Source organism: Scyliorhinus canicula, chromosome 1 (assembly GCF_902713615.1).
Source record: "Scyliorhinus canicula chromosome 1, sScyCan1.1, whole genome shotgun sequence".
Classification (NCBI taxonomy): domain Eukaryota; kingdom Metazoa; phylum Chordata; class Chondrichthyes; order Carcharhiniformes; family Scyliorhinidae; genus Scyliorhinus; species Scyliorhinus canicula.
The window spans coordinates 120,008,321-120,034,976 of NC_052146.1; the positions used below are offsets into that span (position 1 = coordinate 120,008,321).

General features: G+C 45.6%; 1 long non-coding RNA gene across 1 annotated transcript in view; it reads left to right on the forward strand.

Moving 5' to 3' along the window:
- The first annotated feature begins 14,635 nt into the window (after window positions 1-14,635).
- LOC119966854 overlaps window positions 14,636-26,656 on the forward strand; it is a 174,429-nt gene continuing 162,408 nt past the window's right edge. The window contains exons 1-2 of the long non-coding RNA XR_005460863.1: window positions 14,636-15,002; window positions 19,419-19,522. This is a non-coding gene — a long non-coding RNA (uncharacterized LOC119966854). The remainder of the gene's footprint in view (window positions 15,003-19,418; window positions 19,523-26,656) is intronic.

The window sequence follows — 26,656 nt, forward strand, 5'->3', positions numbered from 1 at the left end:
TTTGCTTACCAGGTGTGCAGATTAATTCAGTCATATCTCTGAAGTTTCATCCTTAGACATTGAATGCAAGGTGACATCTCACTGAGGTTCTTCTTAACTATTGCAACGGTGTATGATCTGTCTCGACAACGAACGCAGGTAGGCCACATACGTAGCTATAGAATTTGCCCAAACCATTCACTGGGCCTAAACACTCTTTTTCTACTTGTGCATAACAACCTTCAGATTCTGTCATAGATCTTGAAGCATATGCTACTGATTTCCAATAACTACCGTTTTCCTGTTGCAGTATTACTGAACCTCGACCATGCTTCGATGCATCTGTTGAAATCTTGGTATTTTTGTTCGATCAAAAAATGTTAATACTGGTGTGGTCATTAGAGCTTTCTTTAGTTTATCCATTCGTGTTCATGCTGTTCAGTCCATGTGAAGTTATTCACTTTCTTCAGGATATCTCTAAGACCTGCTGCCTTTGCTAAGAGATTTGGTATGAACTTTCCAATGAAGCTGATCATGCCCAGTATTCTTAGCACTCCCTTTTTATCAGTAGGTTGAGGCATATTTATGATGGCTTGTATCTTCATGCCATCAGGCTCTATTCCTTGAGCAGATAATCTATCTCCTAGGAATGTTATTGCCTTTACACCAAACTGACATGTGGCCTTATTGGGTTGCAGCCCATTTCTTCTGATATTTTCTAATACCCAAATTAGCCTTATAATGAGTGGAACCCCAGATTATGATGTATCGATTTATACTCGAACATCTTGAATGCCTTCAAGAATATGTTCCATCGCTGTGTGGAATATTTCTGACACTGAGAGAATGCCAAATGCAAAGAAAACAATATCTACTAAATGGAGCATTGAACGTACAATATATGGTATTTTCTTTGGAATCCGTGCGAAGCATCAAGCTTGATGAAATATTTTTTACCAGACATCTCACTTGTGATCTTCTCGCTTTTGGGCATCAGATAGTTTTCTCTTTTTATATTTGCATTTAAATCTTTGGGATCCATACATATTCGAAAATCATTGTTTCGTTTTTTTTACACATTCCATCGAATTGACCCAATCTATCAGCTCTTCAGTCTTTTTTATAATGCCAAGATGTGTCATCCTGTCTAATTCAGCCTTTAAGCGGTCACGTAATGATGCTGGAACTCTTATCGCAGCATGTTTCAATGGTTGAGCATCAATTTTTAATTGACTCTGGTAAGTGAAAGGTAAAACACCAAGACCCTGGAATATTTCTGGAAAAGGCTGCACAATGGACTCCACTCATCCGCTGTGTGTGCTCAGTGCACAGTCGGTGCTATACTCTCTTTTCACCAAGTCCAGTGTTTCACACGCTTCATCACCCAATAATGACTCACGCTCTTTAGCTACTATCCAGAATTTTAATTTGTGAACTTTATCTTTTACTTGGACATCCGATTCACACATTCCCAATGTGTCAAATTTCTGACCATTATAGTCATTCAAGAATACTGGCTTGTTCAGTATTCTTGGTTTTAATTGCATAGTCTTGATATCGCTGATACTTATGAGGTTTGCTCGTGTTCCTGTATCTAACTTCACAGTGATAAGTGATCGATTTATCAACAAAGAAACTGTCATTTGTCCTTTGTCACTGTTGCATTATCATTTTTATCAGTTTTTGTTCTGGTAGGCGACATTTTATTCTGTGTTTGCCCTATCTTCATCTTAGACTACATCAATAACAAATGTGCCTTCCAAATTAATGTCAGCAATTGTATTAATTGATTTCCCTGCATTAACTCTTTTGCTTGTGAAACATTGTTTTGCAAAATGATTTTTCCTTTGTTTTGTGTTGGATATTGTCTCTGTAGGTGCCTGTTTCCACATTTTTTGCATGTAATGGCTGCCTCTGGCAAGCATTTTAAATGGTTGCCGCTGCTGAGACCACGTTTTATTTTGGAGTGCATCACAACATCTATGGCGTCGGCATTGCTCTAAATTTCCGGGCCAAGATTTTGTACATGCAACATGCTGATATGTATGCCGCCAGTTTACTAGCGTGGCAAATATTAATCGTGTCTTTTAACTGAATCTCATTTTCCCACAAGTGACGTTCATACACCATTTACTCCAAAGACAATTTGATCCTGAATCGTTGAGAATTCTATAGGCAGTGGGAGTTGGCTATGGGCATCCGCATGCGCAATCTGTGAACCTGGGCAATACTCAAAAGTATATTTAAATGTTGCCAACAGCAATGCTCATCGCTGGATCGTGGCTGAAGCTATTTGTGGCATCACTTTATTTTCTTTAAAAGGGCCAAGAAAGGTCGGGGATTATTGAAAAATGGTGCAGTAGATGTATTGGTGAAGCTTTTTAACTCCAAAGATCACAGCAGTCCTTCCTTTTCAATTTGAGCATAAGGGCACTCTGTCAGCCAGAGCTCTAGGTACGTCGGCTAACGGCCACTCTGCCCTAATGTCCCTCTGATACGACAACACTGCTTGGATGCTATATGGGAGGTGTTGCATATGAGCATCAGCAGTTCTGACGGGTCATAATGCATCAATAGTCTGGAGGATAATAGCTGGCACTTCACTTTGGCAAATACATCTTCATATGACGCCATCCATGCCCATTTCTGATACTTCTTTAACAGGCCATATAGACGCGCCAGTATAGTTGCCAGATTTGGAATACATTATCCATAATAGTTAACGAGCTGGAGGAATGACATTAGCTCTGTCGTGTTCTCAGACGTTGGGACCTGCTTGATGACTCAGGCTTTCTCTTCTACCGGGTGAAAACTGCCTTTGTCAACCCAGTATCCCAGGTATATGACTTCTCCTGCTGGAAGACGCACTTGCTTCATTTCAGACGGACATCTATTTCTGAGACTCAGTGGATGATATAAGAACTAGGAGCAGGACTAGGCCATCTGGCCCCTCGAGCCTGCTCCGCCATTCAATTAGATCATGGCTGATCTTTTGTGGACTCAGCTCCACTTTCCGGCCCGAACACCATAACCCTTAATCCCTTTATTCTTCAAAAAACTATCTATCTTTACCTTAAAAACATGTAATGAAGGAGCCTCAACTGCTTCACTGGGCAAGGAATTCCATAGATTCACAACCCTTTGGGAGAAGAAGTTCCTCCTAAACTCAGTCCTAAATCTACTTCCCCTTATTTTGAGGCTATGTCCCCTAGTTCTGCTGTCACCCGCCAGTGGAAACAACCTGCCCGCATCTATCCTATCTATTCCCTTCATAATTTTAAATGTTTCTATAAGATCCCCCCTCATCCTTCTAAATTCCAACGAGTACAGTCCCAGTCTACTCAACCTCTCCTCATAATCCAACCCCTTCAGCTCTGGGATTAACCTAGTGAATCTCCTCTGCACACCCTCCAGTGCCAGTACGTCCTTTCTCAAGTAAGGAGACCAAAACTGAACACAATACTCCAGGTGTGGCCGCACTAACACCTTATACAATTGCAACATAACCTCCCTAGTCTTAAACTCCATCCCTCTAGCAATGAAGGACAAAATTCCATTTGCCTTCTTAATCACCTGTTGCACTTGTAAACCAACCTTCTGTGACATATGCACTAGCACACCCAAGTCTCTCTGAACAGCGGCATGCTTTAATATTTTATCGTTTAAATAATAATCCCGTTTGCTGTTATTCCTACCCAAATGGATAACCTCACATTTGTCAACATTGTATTCCATCTGCCAGACCCGAGCCCATTCACTTAACCTATCCAAATCCCTCTGCAGACTTCCAGTATCCTCTGCACTTTTCGCTTTACCACTCATCTTAGTGTCATCTGCAAACTTGGACACATTGCCCTTGGTCCCCAACTCCAAATCATCTATGTAAATTGTGAACAATTGTGGGCCCAACACGGATCCCTGAGGGACACCACTAGCTACTGATTGCCAACCAGAGAAACACCCATTTATCCCAACTCTTTGCTTTCTATTAATTAACCAATCCTCTATCCATGCTACTACTTTACTCTTAATGCCATGCATCTTTATCTTATGCAGCAACCTTTTGTGTGGCACCTTGTCAAAGGCTTTCTGGAAATCCAGATATACCACATCCATCGGCTCCCCGTTATTTACTGCACTGGTAATATCCTCAAAAAATTCCACTAAATTAGTTAGGCATGACCTGCCTTTTATGAACCCATGCTGCGTCTGCCCAATGGGACAATTTCTATCCAGATGCCTCGCAATTTCTTCCTTGATGATAGATTCCAGCATCTTCCCTACTACCGAAGTTAAGCTCACTGGCCTATAATTTCCTGCTTTCTGCCTACCTCCTTTTTTAAACAGTGGCGTCACGTTTGCTAATTTCCAATCCACCGGGACCACCCCAGAGTCTAGTGAATTTCGATAAATTATCGCTAGTGCATCTGCAATTTCCCTAGCCATCTCTTTTAGCACTCTGGGATGCATTCCATCAGGGCCAGCAGACTTGTCCACCTTTAGCCCCATTAACTTGCCCATCACTCCCTCCTTAGTGATAACAATCCTCTCAAGGTCCTCACCTGTCATAGCCTCATTTCTATCAGTCGCTGGCATGTTATTTGTGTCTTCCACTGTGAAGACCGACCCAAAAAACCTGTTCAGTTCCTCAGCCATTTCCTCATTTCCCATTATTAAAACAACTCCCTTCTCATCCTCTAAAGGACCAATATTTACCTTAGCCACTCTTTTTTGTCTTATATATTTGTAAAAACTCTTACTGTCTGTTTTTATATTCTGAGCAAGTTTACTCTCATACTCTATCTTACTCTTCTTTATAGCTTTTTTAGTAGCTTTCTGTTGCCCCCTAAAGATTTCCCAGTCCTCTAATCTCCCAGCAATCTTTGCCACTTTATATGCTTTTTCCTTCAATTTGATACTCTCCCTTATTTCCTTAGATATCCACGGTCGATTTTCCCTCTTTCTTCCGTCCTTCCTTTTTGTTGGTATTCTTCTAGGTATATCTACCTAGGTATATCTTCTAGGTTGTCTAGGTGTTCCGTCTCAGAGACTCCTGTAATCAACATGTCAGCCAGGTAGACAGCCACCCTGAGGAGCCCTTGAAGAATGCCTTCCATAACCTGCTGGAAAATTGCACATATAAATGGCAGCTGGGTGTATTCATCCAATCGATTGTAGGTGTTAATGGTTACGTATGTTCTGGACGTTGCGACCAGCTCCAGCTGGAGGAATGTGTGGCTCATATTCAGCTTCGAGAATGAATGGCCCCCTAGCCAACTTTGCGTATAGGTCTTCCATTTGAAGCAAGCGGTACTTTTCCAAACTGGAGGTCTTGTTGAACGTCATTTATAGTTGCCACACAAGCGGATGGCCTTGTCTTGCTTCAGCACCGGGACCACTGGTGATGCCTATTCTGTGAATTGGACTGGGTGAATAATCCCTAAATTCTTCAGCCGGCCTAGCTCATCATCCACCTTTAACAGCGGGTCGTGTCGGAGTGGGCGGGCTCTGAAGTACATGGGTTGGGCATTCAGGTCAACATAAATTGTAGTCATAGCCTTCTTTATCTTCACTCGGCTTTCCTCGAAGACTTCTGGGTATTTTTTCCAGGACCCTATACAATCCACCTGTGCCCATTCTAAAGATCTGATGGCAATCTAGGTGGAGTCTCTGTAACTAGTTGTGGCCCAGCATGCTGGGTCCGGGCCCTTGCACCACTACCAGTGGCAGTCGAAAAGATTATTGCCCATGAGTAACCAGGGGTCACCATAGTCACCATAGTCCCAATAATTGTTCTCTAGTATGCATCGCCAGTTGTGCCTTTAGGCCCAGGTACTGGATCCCCAAATAAATTTTCCGGAATGTCTGTTGTCCAATGACAGAAACATCAGCCCCTGTATCTATTTCCATGTCGAAGGGTTGGCTATTCACTTTGAGGGTTATCTTAATTGGGGTTATTTTTGGAGCTGTAATGCAACTTAGTTGTAGAGCACTGGCTTGGGGTACGATGCATTCACTGTCAATTCTGATGCCCCAAACCACAGTTGTAAGTACAGCCCCATTGTGAGCCTTCCTCCTGGACTCAGGGGAGATGTATCAATGGGCTGTGATGGTTCTTGGCCAGTGGGTCAATGCTCAATGCTCAGGTGGTGACTGGGTCCCATTGCCATGCCCTTGGGGGCATTACTCACCAGAATGGGACGGTGGTCAACGCTATGTGCATCAAAGTCCATGGAGCCTTGGACCCCCTTTTCTGCTCTTTCACATGATAGGGATGATTCTATGGCCCTTTTTAGATCCAAAGACAGTTCCGTCAACAATTTCCATGTGATTAATGTCACAGACTAACCAATGTTGCAACATCTCTGGGAGGGATGGACAGTAGTCACAATACTCAGCCAGCTTACGAAGGCGAATTAGGAATTCCCTGACTGATTCTCCCGGGGTTTGCCGATACCTCTGATGGTTTAGGGTCATCATGGTCAGTGACAAGCCCTACGAGTTCATTAAAGGTCTGTGAATATGAAGCTACCAGGTAAGTGAGGCTTTTGATCACTCCTAAGCTGGGGCTCTGCAGGCGGTCAGGACTATTACCTTTTGCCGGTCATTTCCTGCAACACCATTTTCCTGGAAGAAATAGCACACCCATTCGGTACTGGACCCAATCTTCGAGATTGTGTGGAGCACATCAGACTCCAATGATGCAGGACATCCTCTGGGGGCAGTACTGGAGGGCGCCCCTGACAGATCCAAGCACCAAAACCAAATCTTGAGCAGTCCAATCACTGCTTCACCAGCTCACGCATTTATGCATAAGCCTCTTTATAGCAATTCTCTGCTAGTGTTTGTAGCCTCTGCATTGGGATCATCAGCCACCTCCTCAGTGGATACACCCTATCCCTGAGGAGCCATCCCTCCTGCTCTCTCTGGGATCTGCAAACGCCCCAAAGGGTAACTATCATGTGGTCACAGGCGACCTGAATATTGAGGGAGTGGAGTGCCTTGCAGCTCATAAATGGTGCCCCATGCTGCTATAGGGAGCTCCGAGCCACATGGGTGCTGTTGATGAAACCCTGCACCTGGGGTATACTTTGATGTGGGCAAAGCCCATGGGACTGGCGCCTTTGTTCTCCTGGTCCCTGTCCGATTGATGTACAAGTGAGCCCTCGGAAATAGTGCATCTCTGACATCCCTAATGCACTTGTGAGCTGCTGACTGGGATATGTTGCACAAGGTCACACGCACAGTCCTGAAACAAGCCACTGGCATAGAAGTTCAGAGCGGCAGTAACTTTAGGGCTACAGGAATGGATGGCCTCCCAGTCCATGTGGTGCCAACTCTTTCATCACCTGGCACAGTTGGTCCAGCATCCCCCAAGGCAGACAAAGTTTTCTCCGGCACTGGACCTCTGATATCTAGAGATAGTAACTTCTACGCCAGAATACCAGCTGTGGCCCTGCTTCCGGGAGATCAATGGGCCCAGCCTCCCCCTCCTTTGCAGGGCACTGTTCCTGGCCGTATGCAGCGTCATGTCGATATTGCTGTTGCTGGTCAATTGCAATGTAAAGAATTGCCATCTCCAAAATGAGCCTTGGAGTTCAATGCTTGGAGGCTAAGCTTCCAACTATATTGTTCAATACAGAAACTAGGCTTCGAAAGGGTTAAAAATTGGGGATCAATCAATGGCACGCTTTTGCATTGCAATGCTAACTAAATTGGCACAATTGACTTGTCAAAGAAGACAGCACAGGAACAAGCCCTTCAGCCCTCCAAGCCTGTGCCAGTCACGTGTCCTATCTAGACCAAATGCCTGTATCCTTCTATACCCCGTCTGTTCATGTGTCTATCCAGATAAGTCTTAAAAGTCGCTAACGTCTCTGCCTCAACCACCTCACTTGGCAGTGCATTCCAGGCCATCACCACCCTCTGTGTAAATAACTTCCCCTGCACATGTCCACTGAACCTATTCCCCCTCACCTTGAACTTGTGCCCTTTGTAATTGCCATTTGCACCCTCATAATTTTATAAACTTCTATTAGGTCACCCCTCAGCCTCCGTCTCTCTAGGGAGAACAATCCTAGTTTATTCAATCTCGCATAGCTAATACCCTCCATACCAGGCAACATCCTGGTAAACCTTTTCTGTACTTTCTCTGAAGCCTCCACATCCTTCTGATAGTGTGGTGACCAGAATTGGACACAGTATTCCAAATGTGGCCTAACCAACGCTCTATATAACTGTAACATAATTTGCGAGGTTTTATACTTAATACCCCGACCTATGAAGGCAAGCATGCCATATGCTTTCTTTACCATCCTTTCCACCTGTGTTGCTACTTTTGAGGATCTGTGAATCTGCACACCCAGATCTCTATGTTTGTCTGTGCTCCTGATGGTTCTGCCATTTATTTTATAGCGCCCACCTGAATTGGATCTACCAAAATGCATCACTCGCATTTGTCCAGGTAAAATTCCATCTGCCATTTCTCCGACAGATTTTGCAGCCTATTTATATCCTGCTGCATTCTCTGACAATCTTCATCACTATCCGCAACTCCTGTAATCTTAGTATCATCTGCAAACTTGCTAACTAGCTACGTTTTTTTCCAAGTCATTTATATATATTACAGACAGCAGAAGTCCAATACTGATCCCTGCAGAACACCTCTAGTTACAGACCTCCATTCGGAAAAACACCCTTCCACTGCTACCCTCTATCTTCTATGGCCAAGCCAGTTCTGAATCCAACTAGCTAGTTCACCCCTGACTGCATGCGATTTATTCTTTCGCACCAGCCTGCCATGAGGGAAAGCTTTGGTTTCAATTGCAATCTTGCTTCCCTCGAAGAATGGACCTCTTGCCCCAGGCATAGACCCTCTTTGTTGTGGGGAGATGTGCAAAGGGAATGACTTATTCAACAATAATCAGTTATTTTTATTGCTAATTGCAAAATTCCATTTTATTTCATTTATCAGTGCACATGTTCTGTATTTTTTTTATCAATGCACTTATTCTGCATTGTTGAGAGCTGAACAATGTCCAATATTCAGGTACAACTGAGAACCATAGAACTACTACATTGCAGAAGAAGACGATTTGGCCCATCGAGTTTGCGCTGATCTTCTGAAAGAGCATCCTACCTAGGCCCACTCTCCAACTCTATCCTCTCAACCTCGCCTAACCTACACATCCTTGGACATTAGAGACATTATAGCATATCCTGCACATCTTTGGACTGTGGGAGGAAACCGGAGCACACGGAGGAAACCCACGCAGACGCAGGGAGCACATGCAAGCTCCACACAGTGACCCAAGGTCAGAATTGAATCCTGATCCCTGGTGCTATGAGACAACAGTGCTGATTACTGTGCCACCATGCTGCCCTTCTATTAAATCAGGATTCGCAGTTTGAAACTTTTCCTTGATTAGATCCATCTCCAGTTCCTAACTACTTTAAGCACTCTGGTTTGCACACTCACACAACTGACTCCATCCTCAGCAGCATTTGAGGAGAGGATTCCAGATTCCCACCATCCATTGTACAAACCAAAAGGTTCCCCTGAAGGCACATTGACGCTGGTGAACAGAGATAATGATATTATTAACACATGGCTACCATAATAATTCTTCCCACATTTTTGTTGCGTATTATTTAAATTCAGATACAAGTGATATTTACGAGATCACATCTGGTTTAAATGAAAAAGGAAGCGAAGTACACAAACTTCAAACGAGCCGATGATTGATTTGCTTTAATAGAAAGCCAAGCTGTTTTCATACTGCCAGACCACTGATGCTTGGAAGCTCTGGTCTTGCACAGATGACTGCAAAGCAAATGTAAAACTGCCAGAACTGTCTGGCAGCTTGGCAGAAACAATAAAAGAAGGTCTTCCTGGCAGCTGATTCTTAGAGACTCTCAGTAGTTTCACTTGAGGGTTACTGACGCCTTAAGGGAACCAATATCTCAGGCATCAGATCTTTAGTCATGTAGTAAAAAACATATTTTGTGTCTTCTCTTTCCCTGAATGAATGTCCCGCTCACAGACCGATGAGTCGGCGCGTTCAGTCTCCTCATTCAGCCAATGATTCTTTGACAGCCAGGTTCCCAACTCTCCAGGATTGCCCTAGCTGGGGACGATAGTCCTCAATTACGGTGCCTCGCAAGGCTGCATAATTTACCCCCTACTATACTCCCTATACACACACGACTGTGTGACAAAACTCAGCTCCAACATCTACAGGTTTGCTGATGACACGACCGTAGTGGGTCGGATCTCAAACAACGACAAGTCAGAGTACAGGAGGGTGATAGAGAACCTAGTGCAGGTATTGTCAAACTTGGGGGCGGGACCCGCCGGTGGGTCGTGGGCGGGTATCGGGAGGGTTGCAGAGCCGTCCGTCACGGTGCTCCCAATCGCTCAAATCTAACAGCCGCAGCAAGCGGCCTTCAAAATGGCTGCGAACATGTAAAGAAAATTAGGCCGCACTGCGCATGCACGCCGATGATCTGGCACGCATGCGCTGTGTGACCGCTTTTGTTTTAAACGGTCGCAGCTTGTTGTTTTACAAGTTCGGGGGGGTTTATTTATTTATTTTATTCATTTAATTTTTTTTTCATGTAATTTATTCATTTTTTTTTACAAGTTCGGGGGGGTTTTATTTGATAAAACTTTACAGGACAAAAATGCAGAACTTTGGACAGTTGGAGATTCCATACTTTCCGACACCGGAAGGCTTCACCTTCATCCAACAGGTTCCATTGGAGGAGTGTGTACGAGGGCCAACGGGACCTAGAACCATTTCCTCCAGTTTTGTCAGCGTCATACAAGGTAAGAGAAAATGGTGGGTCGCGCAGGTTGGCCGGCATGGGTCGCGAAGGTCGGCTGGCGTGAGTCGCGAAGGTCAGCCGGCGTAGGTCACAAACGTCGTCCGGGTTGGGTCTCGAAGCTTGGCCGGTTGGAAAAAAAAGTTTGAGAAACACTCAAGTTTGAGGACCTAGTGGAATGGTGTAATGGTCGTGTTATGTACTCTGGGATAACACAGGCTGCAACTGGATGCAGCTTTAACCAAGAGATACTCCAGACCTTGAAGTTAGTTCAATCTGATTTATTGAACTAGTAGCAAAGTTATCACAGTTCTCTGAGTTCGCCTCTTTGCTAACCTAAGTGTGGTTACTCTGTCTAACTGAACCAGACTAGCTCTTAGCCACGTGCTGGAGGTGTGATACTGTAAATACACCCTGACTCACTCTGTGGATCTTCATCAGTGGAAAGAGACGGAGTGTGAGCACCTCGTGTCTTTTATAGTGAGATACCACCCCTCAGTGTCCTGCCTGCTCATTGTTCATGTCCTGTTCTCTGTGTTCATTAGCTGCCTGTCTGTATATCATTATCTGCATGTCTGCATATCATGACAGCAACAACAACAACCTCTCCCTCAAAGTTAGCAAAACTAAGGAGTTGGTCTTTGACTTCAGGAAGCAAAGTGTTGTACACACACCTGTCTGCATCAATGGTGCCGAGGTGGAGATTATTGACAGCTTCAAATTTCTGGGTGTAAACATCACCAACAATTTGTCTTGGTCCACCCACGACGACGCTACGACCAAGAAAACACAACAGCACCTATACTTCCTCAGGAAATTAAGGAAATTCAACATGCCCACATTGACTCTTACCAGTTTTTATAGATGGACAATAGAAAGCATCCTATCTGGCTGCATAACAGCTTGGTATGGCAACTGCTTGGCCCAAGACCGTAAGAAACTACAGAGAGTCGTGAACACAGCCCAGTCCATCATGCAAGCCCGCCTCCCATTCATTGACTCTGTCTACATCTCCCGCTGCCTTGGGAAAGTGGGCAGCATAATCAAAGGCCTCTCCCACCTGGGTTATTCTCTTTTCCATCGGGCAGAAGATACAAAAGTATGAGAACGTGCACCACCAGATTCAAAAATAGCTTCTTCCCCGCTGTAACCAGACTCCTAAAAAACCCTCTTATGGATTGAACTAATCTCTCCATGCATATTCTCTTCAGTGCAGCACTACACTCCGAATGCTTCACCCAATGTCTATGTCTATGTATTTACATTGTTCATTTATAGTGTATTCATATATAGGCTGTACGCAGAACAATACTTTTCACTGTATCTCGGTACATGTGGCAATAAATTTAAATCTACAATCCAGGAATTTTCATTTGTGAGGATGGAGATCTAAACTTGGTGCAATAAGCGAATAATTCATAAATCCAATAGAAAATTCAAAAGAAACTTTACGAGACAGTGGTTAGAGTGCGGAACTTGCTACCACAAGGCTTAGCTGAGGAAAATAACATAGATACATTTGAGGGAGAAAGGAATAGGAGGTTATGCTGATTGGGTTAGATGACAAGAGCTAGGAGGAGGTTTGTGTGAAGCATAAACACCAGCATTGTCCAATTGGCCTGAATTACCTTGTTCTGTGTAGATTCTCCATGTAATTGAGTGACATGAATCTCCTGGATTCTGCTTCCAGCAACATGAGAGAAAAAAAGGGGAAATGAAGTCAAAGACCATTGGTTACAAAAATATTGGGAATATTTTTCGAAATACTGGAAACAGTATAGGCCGTTTTACAGAGCGGATTGGTTGATGGCAAGCCTACTGGAAAATGTCCAGCCAGTGTTGGCAAACTGGGATTGGGGCAAGGCTGTGATCTTCCATTTTGTTTCTGGGTTGTAACCAGCTCCTTTAACAATCTTGGTCCTCCAATAACATGGAATTTTCCACTTTCTATCTGCACCCCTCTCTCCCAGGACTCCCGCTTCCTCATAACCACTGCCACCACCAGCAGCCCCCCCCCCCCCCCGTCCCCCTCCCCCCCCCCCCCTCCCCCCCGCCACCACCCCCAGGAACCTTTTGAAAACATTTTTATTCAACTGCTCTCAGGAAAATAGCTACAAAGACTAACCAGCCAAATTAAGGCTGTAAATTTCAATGTCGGGGTGTATCAATCCTTGGGTTTCAGAACTGAATCTTGATTCGATCGGTGTAAAGGAGCTGGAAAGGGTAATGAGGACAATGGGCAATTCATCAAAGAGAGGCGGTACTGAGGGATTGAGAGCCACATTATATCCGACAACTACAAACATTCATACTTAAACAGCACCTTAACATTGTAAAACATCCAAAGATTCTTCACAGGAGCAATCTGATACCGAGCCTCATAAGGTGACATTAGAGCAGATGGCCAAAGTCTTGTCAAGGTAGGTTGGAAGGAGTGTTTTAAAGGAAGGAGAAGTGCAGAGGTTTAGAGAGGGTATTCCATAAGAACATAAGAACTAGGAGCAGGAGTAGGCAATCTGGCCCCTCGAGCCTGCTCCACCATTCAATGAGATCATGGCTGATCTTTTGTGGATTCTGCTCCACTTTCCGGCCTGAACACTATAACCCTTAATCCCTTTATTCTTCAAAAAACTATCTATCTTTATCTTAAAAATATTTAATGAAGGAGCCTCAACTGCTTTACTGGGCAAGGAATTCCATAGATTCACAACCCTTTGGGTGAAGAAATTGCTCCTAAACTCAGCCCTAAATCTACTTCCCCTTATTTTGAGGCTATGCCCCCTAGTTCTACTTTCACCTGCCAGTGGAAACAACCTGCCCGCATCTATCTTATCTATTCCCTTCATAATTTTATATGTTTCTATAAGATCCCCCCTCATCCTTCTAAATTCCAACGAGTACAGTCCCAGTCTACTCAACCTCTCCTCGTAATCCAACCCCTTCAGCTCTGGGATTAACCTTGTGAATCTCCTCTGCACACCCTCCAGCGCCAGTACGTCCTTTCTCAGGTAAGGAGACCAAAACTGAACACAATACTCCAGGTGTGGCCTGCCCAACACCTTATACAATTGCAGCATAACTTCCCTCATCTTAAACGCCATCCCTCTAGCAATGAAGGACAAAATTCCATTTGCCTTCTTAATCACCTGTTGCACCTGTAAACCAACTTTTTGCGACTCATGCAGCAGCACACCCAGGTCTCTCTGCACAGCAGCGTGTTTTAATATTTTATAATTTAAATAATAATCCCTTTTGTTGTTATTCCTACCAAAAATGGATAACCTCACATTTGTTTTCCAGTGTTAAGGGTCCAGGCAACCGAAGGTACAGCCAACAATGGTAAAGTCATTAAAATCGGGGATGCACAGGAATCCAGAATTGGAGGAGCATGGATTTTAAAAGCACGTCGGATGGAGTGAAGCAGTTAAGTGCTCCAGATTCTCTTCAAATCCACTTTCCAGGTTTGCATATTACGCTGATAATCCTCTTGCTGCACATATTTTGTAGGTGCATAGGAATAATCAAAAACAGTTTTTAACCAGTAATTTCTGACAATAATGTAATTCCCTCCCACCCCCTCCACACACACATTCACACACAACATTTTCGGCAATTTTAATTTGTCTATTGAATTGAAAGAAGCTGTGTGGCATTAAAGCATGAGGGTGTAGTGTTTGGTATTATTTTCTTGCAGAATAAAATCAGGTAGTTTATAATCTAACAATCGTGTGTGTGCATTAGGACAGCTCCAAGCAGACAGGGTTTTGAGAGGTCTGATTAGCAGCATTATCCCTGATTAGAATGTGACCCTCAACACATAAGACAAAGAGCAGGTCAGTCGTGTTTTGGCAGAGTTCTCTGTGCTGCACCAACATATGATTGTTTTCTTCTTGTTCCTTCCTGAGTCTGGCATAGGCTTCCGCCAAGTGTGTCGCTGCTGTTGAGAGCAATCCTGTGTTCACTAAACTGTCACTCCTTGGCCTGAATATTTTGGATGGTTGGAGCTCAGGGAACACATCCGCACTGATTCCAGCAGCCCGATGCCATATTACGCTTCAAGTGGCGTTGATCGCAGGCGGGACTTCCACCCTCACTTGTGACCGACTAGCAGTTCTCCAGTCCCTTCAGGCACAACACTGCAGTGGCCGGAAGAGGGATAGCAGGGAGCCATCTCTGCCATCCCAGGACTCAGAGGACAGGTAAGTAGCAGGGATCCCAGTGCAAGGAGGGTAGGGAACATCTGGGAAAGACAGGGGGTCACAATGGGGCAACTGGGATCTCAGGAGATAGGCTGTTGGGGGGACAGAGGTTCAGAGGTCACACGGCCTTAAGGAAGGGTGCCGCAAGTTAGGAGCGGCTTCTGATGGAGTTTTCCCCGCCCTTTCCCCACTGAGACCAAACTTTGTTTTTTTCCAGCCTTCCCCTCCAAACAGTCACCCGCCTGCCAACCTAAAAATTGGGGCAAGGGCAAGACCCTGCATACACCAACGTGAAATTGCAACCAGTCGGGGTGGATGGGATCCAGGAGGGAATCCTGTCTGTGCCATTTCACATAACTGCGCCTCCCTCCCCCTCACCCCTGTCAATCAGAGACCACTACTAGAAAGCTATGAATGGCTTGTAGATAATGGATCTGTGGGAACCAAATGCAGTTCACAGCTACTCTCTGATGTGTTGGGTACTCTGGATCTGTGGAGACTGCGTTTACCTCAGCAGTAACACATACAGGCTACCAACACTTAAAATAGTACAACGCTATTTTATTAAGCTAGGAACTGTTGAACATACTTTCACTGTGGGTCGACACTATGTTAGATTAAACTGAAGACCTATGCCTATCCTGACCAGTCTATACTCTCAGCACATGGTAAAGATCTGTGCTACAAGCTGTGAGCTCTGTCCTTCTAAGAGGCTGCATCCCGAATGAGCGGGAAAACTGGTGCCCTCTGTCTTTATAGTGAGTGTGCTCTAACTGGTGATTGGCTGCGGTGTTGTGTGTGTTGATTGGTCTTGCTGTGTGTTAATCAGTGTGTGTCTGCACCATCATATACTGGTGTGTATATTATGACACTCTTTACAGGAGTGGACATGTGGTGCTGAAAGGTAAGTGTTACAGCTGTAATTCTTCTCACTGCCCATGTCTGGTCTGCTCTCTAGCTTCCACACAGCAGTGCATTTCTGGGGAGAGGGGGGGGGGGGGGGTGTTTGTGTGGGAAGATGGTGTTCTGTGCGGAAGTCCCTTTAGGCAGGGTGTTCTGGAGGGATCTCACAATTACAGGGCTATCTGTGGGGGTCTCCTTATCACAGGGTTCCCTGAGGGGGGTTTCCCTATTACAGAGGCTCCTGGGTGGGACCCCATATTCCCGGGATCCTTGGGGGAGTGGAGTGCGGTCACCCTATTATAGAGGTCCCGGGGGGAGGTCCCCTATTACAGAGGTCCCCAGTGCCGATCCCGATTTTCCCTGTATCCGATTCTCCATCCCATCAGGGAACACATTCTGGGATCTGGGGACCAAGAATCCCGCTCTCTGTACCTTAGGCGCCTGAAGGTTGAACAAGTGCATTATAGTCGATGCTGTATTTCATCGCAATGTCTGCTCAAACTGAGAGGAGGGTCCCGGGGTATGGGAAATGCTTCGCATTGTCCAGGGGCTCACTGTGGATCTTGATGATCAGGGTGCAGTTTTGTGTAGAAGGAGAGGGTTGGTAGAGAACTTTTGTTTCCCAAATGTTTAGTCTGAGACCCATTCTCTCAAATTCCTTGGTAAATGCATCACGATGGTTTGTAGCTCGGCCTCTGAATGTGCGCATACACGGGTGTCGTCTGCGTATCGCAACTTGATAACAGAGATTGGGGTGGCCTTGGTTCTGGCCTGGAGGCATCAGAGGTTGAACAGTTTCCCGGTAGATTAACTCCACTCCAGCTAGGAGGTTCAGGGTGATGGGGTAGAGGGTAGAGTGTTGCTGCGAGGAAGATGGAGACATGTGTTGGTGCGATAATGCAGTCCTGTTTGACCCCAGTTTTCACACATATTGGGTCTGTGGTCGGCCCGTTGGTGAGGATCATGATGTGCATGTCATCGTGAAGTAGGTGGAGAACGGAGACAAATTTCTATGGGCTGCCGAATGTGAGGAGGATGCTCCACAATCCCTCACGGTTGATAGAGTCGAAGGCCTTTGTGAGGTCGAAGAAGGCCATGTACAAAGGTTGATGCTGCTCCCTGCACATTTCAGCATTTGACATGTACTGAAAGTCATGCCCATTGAGCTCTAGGTGGGCGGAAGCCCCACTGAGACACAGGGAGGAGCTCCTCAGCTTTCCCGTGGAGAGTGGGGAAATCCTTCTGTAATTTTCACAGTCGGACTTGTCTCCTTTCTTGAAGATGTTCGCAATTAAGGTGTCTCTAAGATCATCCGGCATGCTTTCTTCCTTCTAGACAAGGTGATGAGGTTGTGGATCCATGTCAAGAGTGGTTCTCATCCACATTTTAATACTCTTGCAGGATTCCATTTGAATTCCAGGGAACCCTGTGATTCCATCAGAACAACGGTCCTCGTTGTTCTTCATCTGTCGGATCGCTTTTTCGACGTCATGGCGAACTGGGGTTGCGCTAAGATGGTGGCGGGTAGCATGTTGCTGGATGGTGTCAAGGGCATTTGCATTGAAGGAGATCCTCAAAGTGCTCCCTCTGGTGGGCATTGACTGTTTCCCTGTCTTACAGTGCCTCTCTGTTTTTGGCTGTCAGTGGGATGGGTCCTGAGTAGTCGGACCTTCGCTGGTTTTAATTGCGCTGAAGAAACCGTGCACATCATGGTATTGCCGATTTGCTGAGTCTCCTGTGTTCTTTCCACCCACCATCTGTTCTTTCGGTCGCAAGTTCTTTGTTGCACCTTGGCCTTCAGTTGCCTGTAGGCTTGTTATCTCACTTGGTAGATTCAGTTCAGGAACCCTTTGCATTCACAGTCAAGGAGATCCTGGATTTACTGATCATTTTCATCGAACCAGTCTTAGTGTTTCCTGGTCGAAAGCCTGAGTGTCTCCTTCCAGGTGCTGACTACAGTGATTTTAAGGCGGATCAGGCGCTGTGGGCGTTCTGCGGCTCTCATTCATTGGTTGTCATCAGGCTAGTTGTGAGGCGTTGACTCAGCAGTTTTCTTTTCAGGCTCTTTGAGTACAGCAACATTAAGGCCGGGATTCTCCGACCCCCTGCCGGTCGGGGGCCGTTGACAGCCCCCTCTCTCCCCCCCCCCGCTCCCCCCCCCCCCGCCCCGCCTGCGATTCCCCGGGCCCTGATAGGCCGAGCGGCCATCCAGTTTTGGCCAGTCTCGCCGGCGTGAATTACTCACCTCACGTACGACGGGACCTGGCAGGTGAGTGTGCGGGGGCGGTCCTTGGGGGGGCGTGGGGGAATCCGACCCCTGGGAAGCCCCCACGGTGGCCTGGCCTGCGATGGGGGCCTACCGATCTGCAGACGGGCTTGTTTCGTGTGGGGACTTCTTTCTTCCGTGCCGGGCCCCTGTCGGGCTCCGCCATAATGCCTGGGGGACGGCACGGGGAAGAGAAATACACCAGCCGGTCCACGCATGTGCCGGCTAGAGCAGCGTGGACGACTCTGGCGGCAACCTCGCCCCCTAGAAAGATGAGAATTCCTCACCTTGGGGGGCGATTGGCGCCAGAGTCGTTGGCGCCGGTTGTCCCGCCAGCATGGGGACATAGCCCCATTTTCAGAAAATCCCGCCCCAAGTCTCTTGCGGCAGCGTTTTTTCTGCCTGTGCGGTGATCTTTCCATATTGCAATCTGGCTGGTGGGGGGGAGCTCAGGGATTGTTTTGGGAGCCTCGGAGATTGGGTCGCCATTTAAAAATCTCTTGCTACAATGGAGAGTTCCGGTGTGCGCAGCTGCCCACTGTACAAAACGGGGCTATGTGAGGCCTAGGCCATGCTTTTCCCGTTCAGGCCTCTTATTCAACATCAGTGTTTCTCAACACTGTGAGTGCTGGGGAACATGCGGCTAAACGCGCTCGCTAGAGGAGTTTGTTCCCTTTTGGGAAAATCGTGCTTGACGATTTTCTTCTGGTTTACCTTTCCAGAAGAAAATGTAATGCCACCTTCTTCTTTCAGCTGGCTGTCTCCTTCCAGTCGTGTCTCACTCAGGGCGATGATGCCAATGATGTGGCGTTGAAGTTCCCGGGCTATGATGGCAGTGCGATATTCAGGTCTGTTGCTTTTGGGGTTGTCCAGAGCGGTCCTGATGTCCAGGTCCTGAAATTAATTTGGGTGGATGAGGTGTGGTTGGGGTGAAAGGTGCCTGTGCATGGATTCTTAAACTTGGGGTGGTCATTGTATACCAGCCACCACGCGTAATGGTTGACATCCTCCTCACAGTTCATAATATTGCCAAGTTTTATATCATCTGGAAATTTAGAAATGCGCTCAGTGCTTCGAGGTCTAGGCCATTTGTATTAAGAAAAGCAGAGATCATATTACAGACCGCTGGAGAACCCCATAATGAAATTCCCCAAGTCCAAAAACATCATTATCCACAACCCTGTTTCTTGACACTCAGCCAATTTTGTATCCATGTTGCTACTGTTCTTTTTATTCTTTGTTCATAGGCCTGTCGTGCGGCATTTTGTAAAACACCTGTTGGAAATCCATTTACACCACACCAACAGCATTTCCCTCATCAACTCTGTCTTTACCTCATCAAAATGTTCAAGTAAGTTGGTTTTCTGTTATGGTACATTGTAAATCCTTTCTGCACACTATCCAATGCTTCTCTATGCTTTGTGTAATATGGAGGCACAGTACCCTAAGGGCGATCTAAGCAAAGTTCTATAAAAGTTGCAATTTACTTCTAGGATCATTATTCTCTCAAATAATGGCAAGCAACGGTCCCATTCTGATTGGCAACTGCACCAAACCCTGAGAGTGATGAATGGCTCTAAGTAGAAGATATCAAGGAATTTTTAAAAAGCAATTCCGCCTCATTTTATAGCAACACTGACACATAGTAACCATAGTAACAAAATTATTTCAACCACTTATTCATCCCAGTCTTGGTCATCAGTGTTTTGGACCATGGACCTGGTTATTTCAATCAGGCGTCTAAGCACACATCAAGGCAGACGGATTTGTTTCCCATTTGTCAGAGCCTTGCCTATTAATTTGAATGGGCAAGACATGCTCTAACACGTGTGCCACAATGTGCTTTTGACAAGTGGCAGTTTGCATTAGGAGTGTGAAGGTGAAAAATGTGCCCTCAAACCTAATGGGCAAAATCATAAAAGGTGGACTTTCGCAAGCAATTGAGCGAGACAACAGCATACATCACTGCACCAAGTTCAGATGAGACAACCACTGATGGACTAAATTGTCTTTCTTATTGTTTGCTGTCTTCTCTCTTCACGGTACCACAGTCGTTAGCACTGTTGCTTCACAGCGTCATGATCTCGAGTTCGATTCCGGCCTGGGTCACGGTCTGTGTGGAGTATTCACGTGCTCCCTGTGTCTACGTGGGTTTCCACCGGGTGCTCCGGTTTCCTCCCACAAGTCCCAAAAGACGTGCTGTTAGGTGACTTAGACATATTGAATTCTCCCTCTGTGTTCCCGAACATGTGCCGGAGTGTGGCGACTCGGACATTTTCACAGTAACTTCATGGCGGTGTTAATCTAAGTCGACTTGTGACAATAAGAAAGATTATTATTTATTACACCTGTGTACATTAGAAATACTTGCATTTCTACAACACCATTCATGACCTCATGAAAACCCCAACTGCTTTACAACTCATGAAATGTAGTGACGTTGTGAAGTAAGAAATATAGCAGCCAATTTATGCACAGCAAGATCCAACAAACAACAATCTGGTCAGGACCAAATAATGATTTTTTGTTATGTTACTCGAGGAGTAAATATTTTCCAGAATGCCAGGGATAACTCAGTTTCTCTGAAATCGCAGCGTGGGATCTCCTACATTGTGACTGGAACAACATAGATCCCTTTCAAAATGATCTCTGCTGCCTCATCATGGTAATATTTTTAAATGTGTAAAAGCAGGTGCAATGATTGTAACATTGGGAAGTAGTGTTGGGGTGTTTATTGAATCACACAGCACAGAAGGAGCCCTTTTGGCCCATTATGTCTGTACAGGCCCTTTGAAAGATCTATCCAATGAGCTCAGATTTCTTGCTCTTTCCCCATGGTCATGCCAATGTTTCTCTTCAAGTATATATCTGACCGCAACACCAAAATCTGAGCGCCATGTTTGGTGTGAGCAGGATTATGTTCAGCTGTGCAGCCCTCTGCAGTGGAATAGCCTGCTGGTATTCATTGTCTGGGCTTGAGTAAAACACCAGGAAGTTAGCCTTGTGTCGGTGAAACTATGGCCCTGTATCTTCATAAGAAGTGGAGAGAAATTGGAGACAGTTTCTAAGAATAAAACAAATACAGGCAATACATTATCATGGCTTTACGGCTGGTCACTGGGTATTATTTCTTCTACTAGCATATCGATTAACGTGTTTCAAGCAGATTAATGACCGTGTTACATTAATGCATAGCTGCACAAGCGCATCAGCCAGTTCACTGTCAAAGCAAAATAAAGTTCCTCAGTTTTAAGACATCAAATGGTTAATTAATTTGCCTCAGAAATTATACATTGTTCCTCCCACGTCTGCTTTGATAGATAGAGAAGACCAGCACCACTCATTCTTTCAAAGGAATGTGTAAGCACAGATGTCATATGTACTGAGGGCACATATTCAACATCAATTGTTATGTCTTTGTGGCTATAAATCGGTGGAGGTAATCATAAAACATGAATTTTTATTTCATTCAAGTTCGATTGCCCTAAGTAAAAATTTAATTTGTCAATTCCCACAAAACAATGCTATCCCGGAGTTGGAGATTGTGCTTCGATAAGGTTAGCGTTATCTAATCTATTGGATTAACATGGGAGCACTGAAATTTCAAAAAGCAAATGTAATACGTCTGTTGTCAGTTTGGGTATCCATACATATGCCTGTGCATTTCTGTTTTTAGACGCAGCATTGCTGACAAGGTGACTCTATTTCAACAGTGAGTTGAGGCCATTCAACACTCAGTGAATGAGAGGCTACAAAGACCCAGATAGAGCCATGTTCCACTTTGCTTGATCCCACGGGATTGCTTACATTCACCCGAGAAGATCAATGGGTCTTTGGGTCATTGTCTCATCTGCAAGCTGCCACCTCCAACAGCACAGAACCCCCTCATTATTACCGTGAGAGTGTCAGCCTGGATTATATATATAAGGCTCAGAAATTGAGACTTGAGAATTGAAGAATGATTTCAAAATCCTGGGGCGGGATTCTCCGATCCTCCGCACCGGAATCGCGCCCGGCGCAGGAGCGGAGGATAGCCGTTCACGCCAGAAATCTGGCGAGATGGCGCTTCCGCGATTCTCCGTGGACCCATCAGTCACGTGTGCGTGGTCGATGCGACGCCGGTCGGGGGCCATTGAAAGCGGCCCCCGCGGTGATTCTCCTTGATGGGCCGAGTCCCACCGGCGTGGTTCACATGTGGTCCCACCCGGCGGGACCTCGGCGATCTGGCTGTGGGGGCCATCCTGGTTGGGGGGCAGGGGGATCCGACTCTGGGGAGGGGCCTCCACGGTGGCCAGGCACGCGATTGGGGGCTCATTCCGGGGTGGGGGGGACCTATGTTCCTCCATGCCGGACCCGTGTAGGGCTCCGCCATGTGGGCGGGGGCCGGTGCGGAGACGGCCGTCGCGTGCATGTGAGGACCTGCGTCGGCCGTGCAGGGCCACCTTTTGGCACCAGAACAACACGCTGCTCTCCGGCGCCATGCTAACCCCCAGAACAGTGGTGAATTGCTGGGCCAGGAGGCCCGTTGACGCCGGCGTGCATCACTCCGGTGTTTATGCCAATATGGCCTGAAATCATTATATGCAATGGTATTTTGCAAGCATTAACACAATTATATCAAATACTGATGTTCACCTAAAGCAACAAACTGGTGACATAATATAGGATGGGGGGGGGGGGGGGGGGTATGTGGGCAATGTTGTAAAATGGGCAGAATCAAATTATTTGCCATATGAACTTATTAACACATGTATGTGAAATTCTATTTTAACAGCTGTGACAGGGAGCTCAGGAAGGCCTGCCACATTATAGAACATAGAACATAGAACACTACAGCGCAGTACGGGCCCTTCGGCCCTCGATGTTGCGCCGACCTGTGAAACCATCTGAAGCCTATCTGACCTACACTATTCCATTTTCATCCATATGTCTATCCAGTGACCACTTAAATGCCCTTAAAGTTGGCGAGTCTACTACTATTGCAGGCAGGGCGTTCCACACCCCTACTACTCTCTGAGTAAAGAAACTGCCTCTGACATCTGTCCTATATCTATCACCCCTCAATTTAAAGCTATGTCCCCTCGTGTTGGTCATCACCATCCGAGGAAAAAGACTCTCACTGTCCACCCTATCTAACCCTCTGACTATCTTATATGTCTCTATTAAGTCACCTCTCAGCCTTCTCCTCTCTAACGAAAACAACCTCAATTCCCTGAGCCTTTCCTCGTAAGACCTTCCCTCCATACCAGGCAACATCCTAGTAAATCTCCTCTGAACCCTTTCCAAAGCTTCCACATCCTTCCTATAATGTGGTGACCAGAACTGCACGCAGTACTCCAGGTGCGGCACTTGACAGACTGGGGGTGGGCCTTCCCCAGGGATCAAGAACACCAGGGGCAGCAATCTTGCCCACCAAGAGCTGCCAGCCAATTAGAGGTGGCAGCTCTATTGAATGGAAGTACCACTTGGGAAATTGCTGCCAGTGCACCCACCCAAGGCCTAGGGTCATTGCTGGATCTTGGACCAGAAGTGAGAGATGGTGGGAAGGGGGTCATGGTATTGGGGTCACAGGGGACGAGTTTAGACGGGCATCGGTAGCAAGAGCAGGAAATGATTTTCAATGGAGGCCCTCTTTCCTTATGCAGGTCCCTTGTTCAGGTACTGAGTGCCTTTGAACGAGGGACTGCCCTTGGAACTCGCAGGCAAACACCTGATAGTTTGCTTGTTGGGCTCCCCATATGGTGAGGCCACTGCCTGCTTCTAGTTGTGTGAGATTAGGGCCTCAAGTGACCATTGATTGGCCTCTTCAATGCATCAGTTGGCAGTGGGAGGGCTATCTATGGGGCCTCCCGCCATGGACTTGATTGAGGTGGAGGTGGGAAGGTGGTGGGGGCCTGTCATACACCTGCCTGATTGAATCCCCCACCACAGTTTATCAAAACTGGCCACCGGGGAGCATTAAGTTCTGTGTGATTTCTTTATTAATTACAAATTCACCCATGGGGCATCAAGAGTTAATTTCAAATTTTGGATTATGTAAAGCAAAAACTCATCCTTTTCTGACTGCCTCAGTTCGGTCTGAATTGTTGCTATGCAGGAGCTTTAGTTACTAAGCAACATCAAAAAGAGAAGCAAATGATTTGAAATGCCTTTAAATAACCTTCTGCTGACATGAGTTTGGAGTTTGAATCTGTCGGAACTATTCTTTTCTACATTCACAGACATTGTTAGGGGTTGAGATTGATTAGAGCCTTTATAAGTTTCATATAATATTTTTTCAGCTTCCCCATATTTTCGGTAAGCCTACTTTTATCACCTCTAATATAATCATCTAATTTCCTGACACTTGAGTGAACGTGGCTCCAGTCATTCTTTGTCTTACCCGCATAACCATTCTTCACCTCTGAGCCGCTGCAACGAGGGAGCCTGACATTCCTGGAACCCCATCCCTTTTCATTGGGTAGGCAACCAATGGAGTGTCACAGAATGGCATAGGTGTCTGTGCATTTTGAGCAAATAGCTGCACCCATAAGAATTGGAACAGGGTTAAGACTGGAATGGACTGACTGGTTGCATCTCGCCAAGGCTCCTTTGGGATAAATTTCCAAATCTGTGATGTCTACCATCCAAGAAGGACAAAGGTAACAGATGCATGGGAACACCACCACCTGCAAGTTCCCCTCCAAGCCACACACCATCCTGACTTGGAGCTCCTTTGCCGTTCCTTCATTGTCGCTGGGTCCAGATCCTGGATTATAACACTGCGGGTGTACCTACACCATCTGGACTGCAGTGAATCAAGAAGGCAATTCACCACCACCTTCTCAATCGCAATTAGGCATGAGCAACAAAAATGTTGGCCTAGCCAGTGATGCACACATCCTGTGAAATAATTTTAAAAATGTTTTGCCTTGTCGTAACTACAGGGCTAGCGAGAGGTCGACAGGGGCTTTGGGCCCTGAGTATTATAGGGTAGTGGAAAGCATCAAAATGAAGCTCACACTGTCTTTCTGCCAATGGCTAATGATCAGGAAGTGGACCATTTTTAGCCCTCTCTCTCTCTCTCTCTCTCTCTCCTCTCTTTCTCTATTGAAGCTACCTGTACAACAACTTTCATTTTTTTAGCACCTGTAAATTTGCAAAATGTTTCAAGATGTTTCATTGGAACATAATGAAACATAAATTGATAACACTGGACTGAAGAAGGAGATAGTAGGACAGGTGTGTGATGATATGCATAATGCAAGTTTGTACATAATGTTATGCAGAACCTCCGACCACGAGTTGGTTGTAAACTTATCATGTGACCCTGTGATCGAGGAGTTGGTCATGCTGGGAGACAGACATATTTGCAGTAGTTCCACAATATTTGTTCAGTGTTAGTCGTTTATTATTTTATTTATCCTAGTTTTCTTATCATACAGTTGTTTGACAATAAATTCTTTTAAACTGCATGTTCTGTAGTTCATCAACCACTTTGGCCAGTCTACAGAACTGACAAGGTGGTCAATGAAGTTTTTTTTTAATGAGCATTTTAAAAGAGGTGGAGAGGTTTGAGGGAGGGATTTCTTGACACACTATCCTGACTGTTAATGGCACGGCCATCAATGGTGGGGCGAAGGAAATATGAGATGCAGAAGAATACAGGAGAAAACAGAGGTCTTGGAGGGGTATGGGTAGGGGGTCAGAGAGATGGGAAAGAATGAGGCCATGTAGGAATTTGAACATGAGGATGAGAAATTTACAATTGAGGTCTTCCCGGACCGGGAACCAATATAGGACAGTGGTGATGGGTGAATGAGATCCGATGGGAGTTAAGATGGAGGCTACAGAGTTTTAGATGAGCCAGGGTTCATGGTGGACCAGGTGAGCATTGGATTATTTGAGTCTAGAGGTGGCAAAATATGGATGAGTTTGGAAAATATTCTTGTCATCCTGGCTGATATTAGATGACTTAGTGTGAGCTATGAATTAAACATGGGACCTTGCTTATCATTATGGGTGTACCTTACAGGACAGTAAACTACTGAGGGGACTAAATCCAAGACAGGCAAGTAACCTGTCCCATTGTGCCACTTCATCTCTGATTTCAGCATGGATTAAGACTACAAAATGTGACAATTGAAAACCACAGCACAACAACGCTCTGTACTCAAGTGAACAAAATGACCTTGAATCTGCCCAAGGCTTTTTGCAGTGACAATCCATTGTTTTACACATCAGTGCCACAGGTTCATATATAACAGTTTTCCTCAGATGCTCCAAAGGATAAAGCAGACTGGAGCAATCAATCAAAAGCTTATGATCAAAGGGTCTCGGATTTTCATGTTCAGTAAATTAGATTTGTTCAGTCTCCAATCCCACTGGAGGACTGGTGTTATTTCTTAAAGAAGCACAATTAACCTCAAATTAGAGATAGGAAACATCATCAATATAAACTTGTAATATTGGCGTCCTTCTTTGAAAGCAGATAAATGAATTGAAC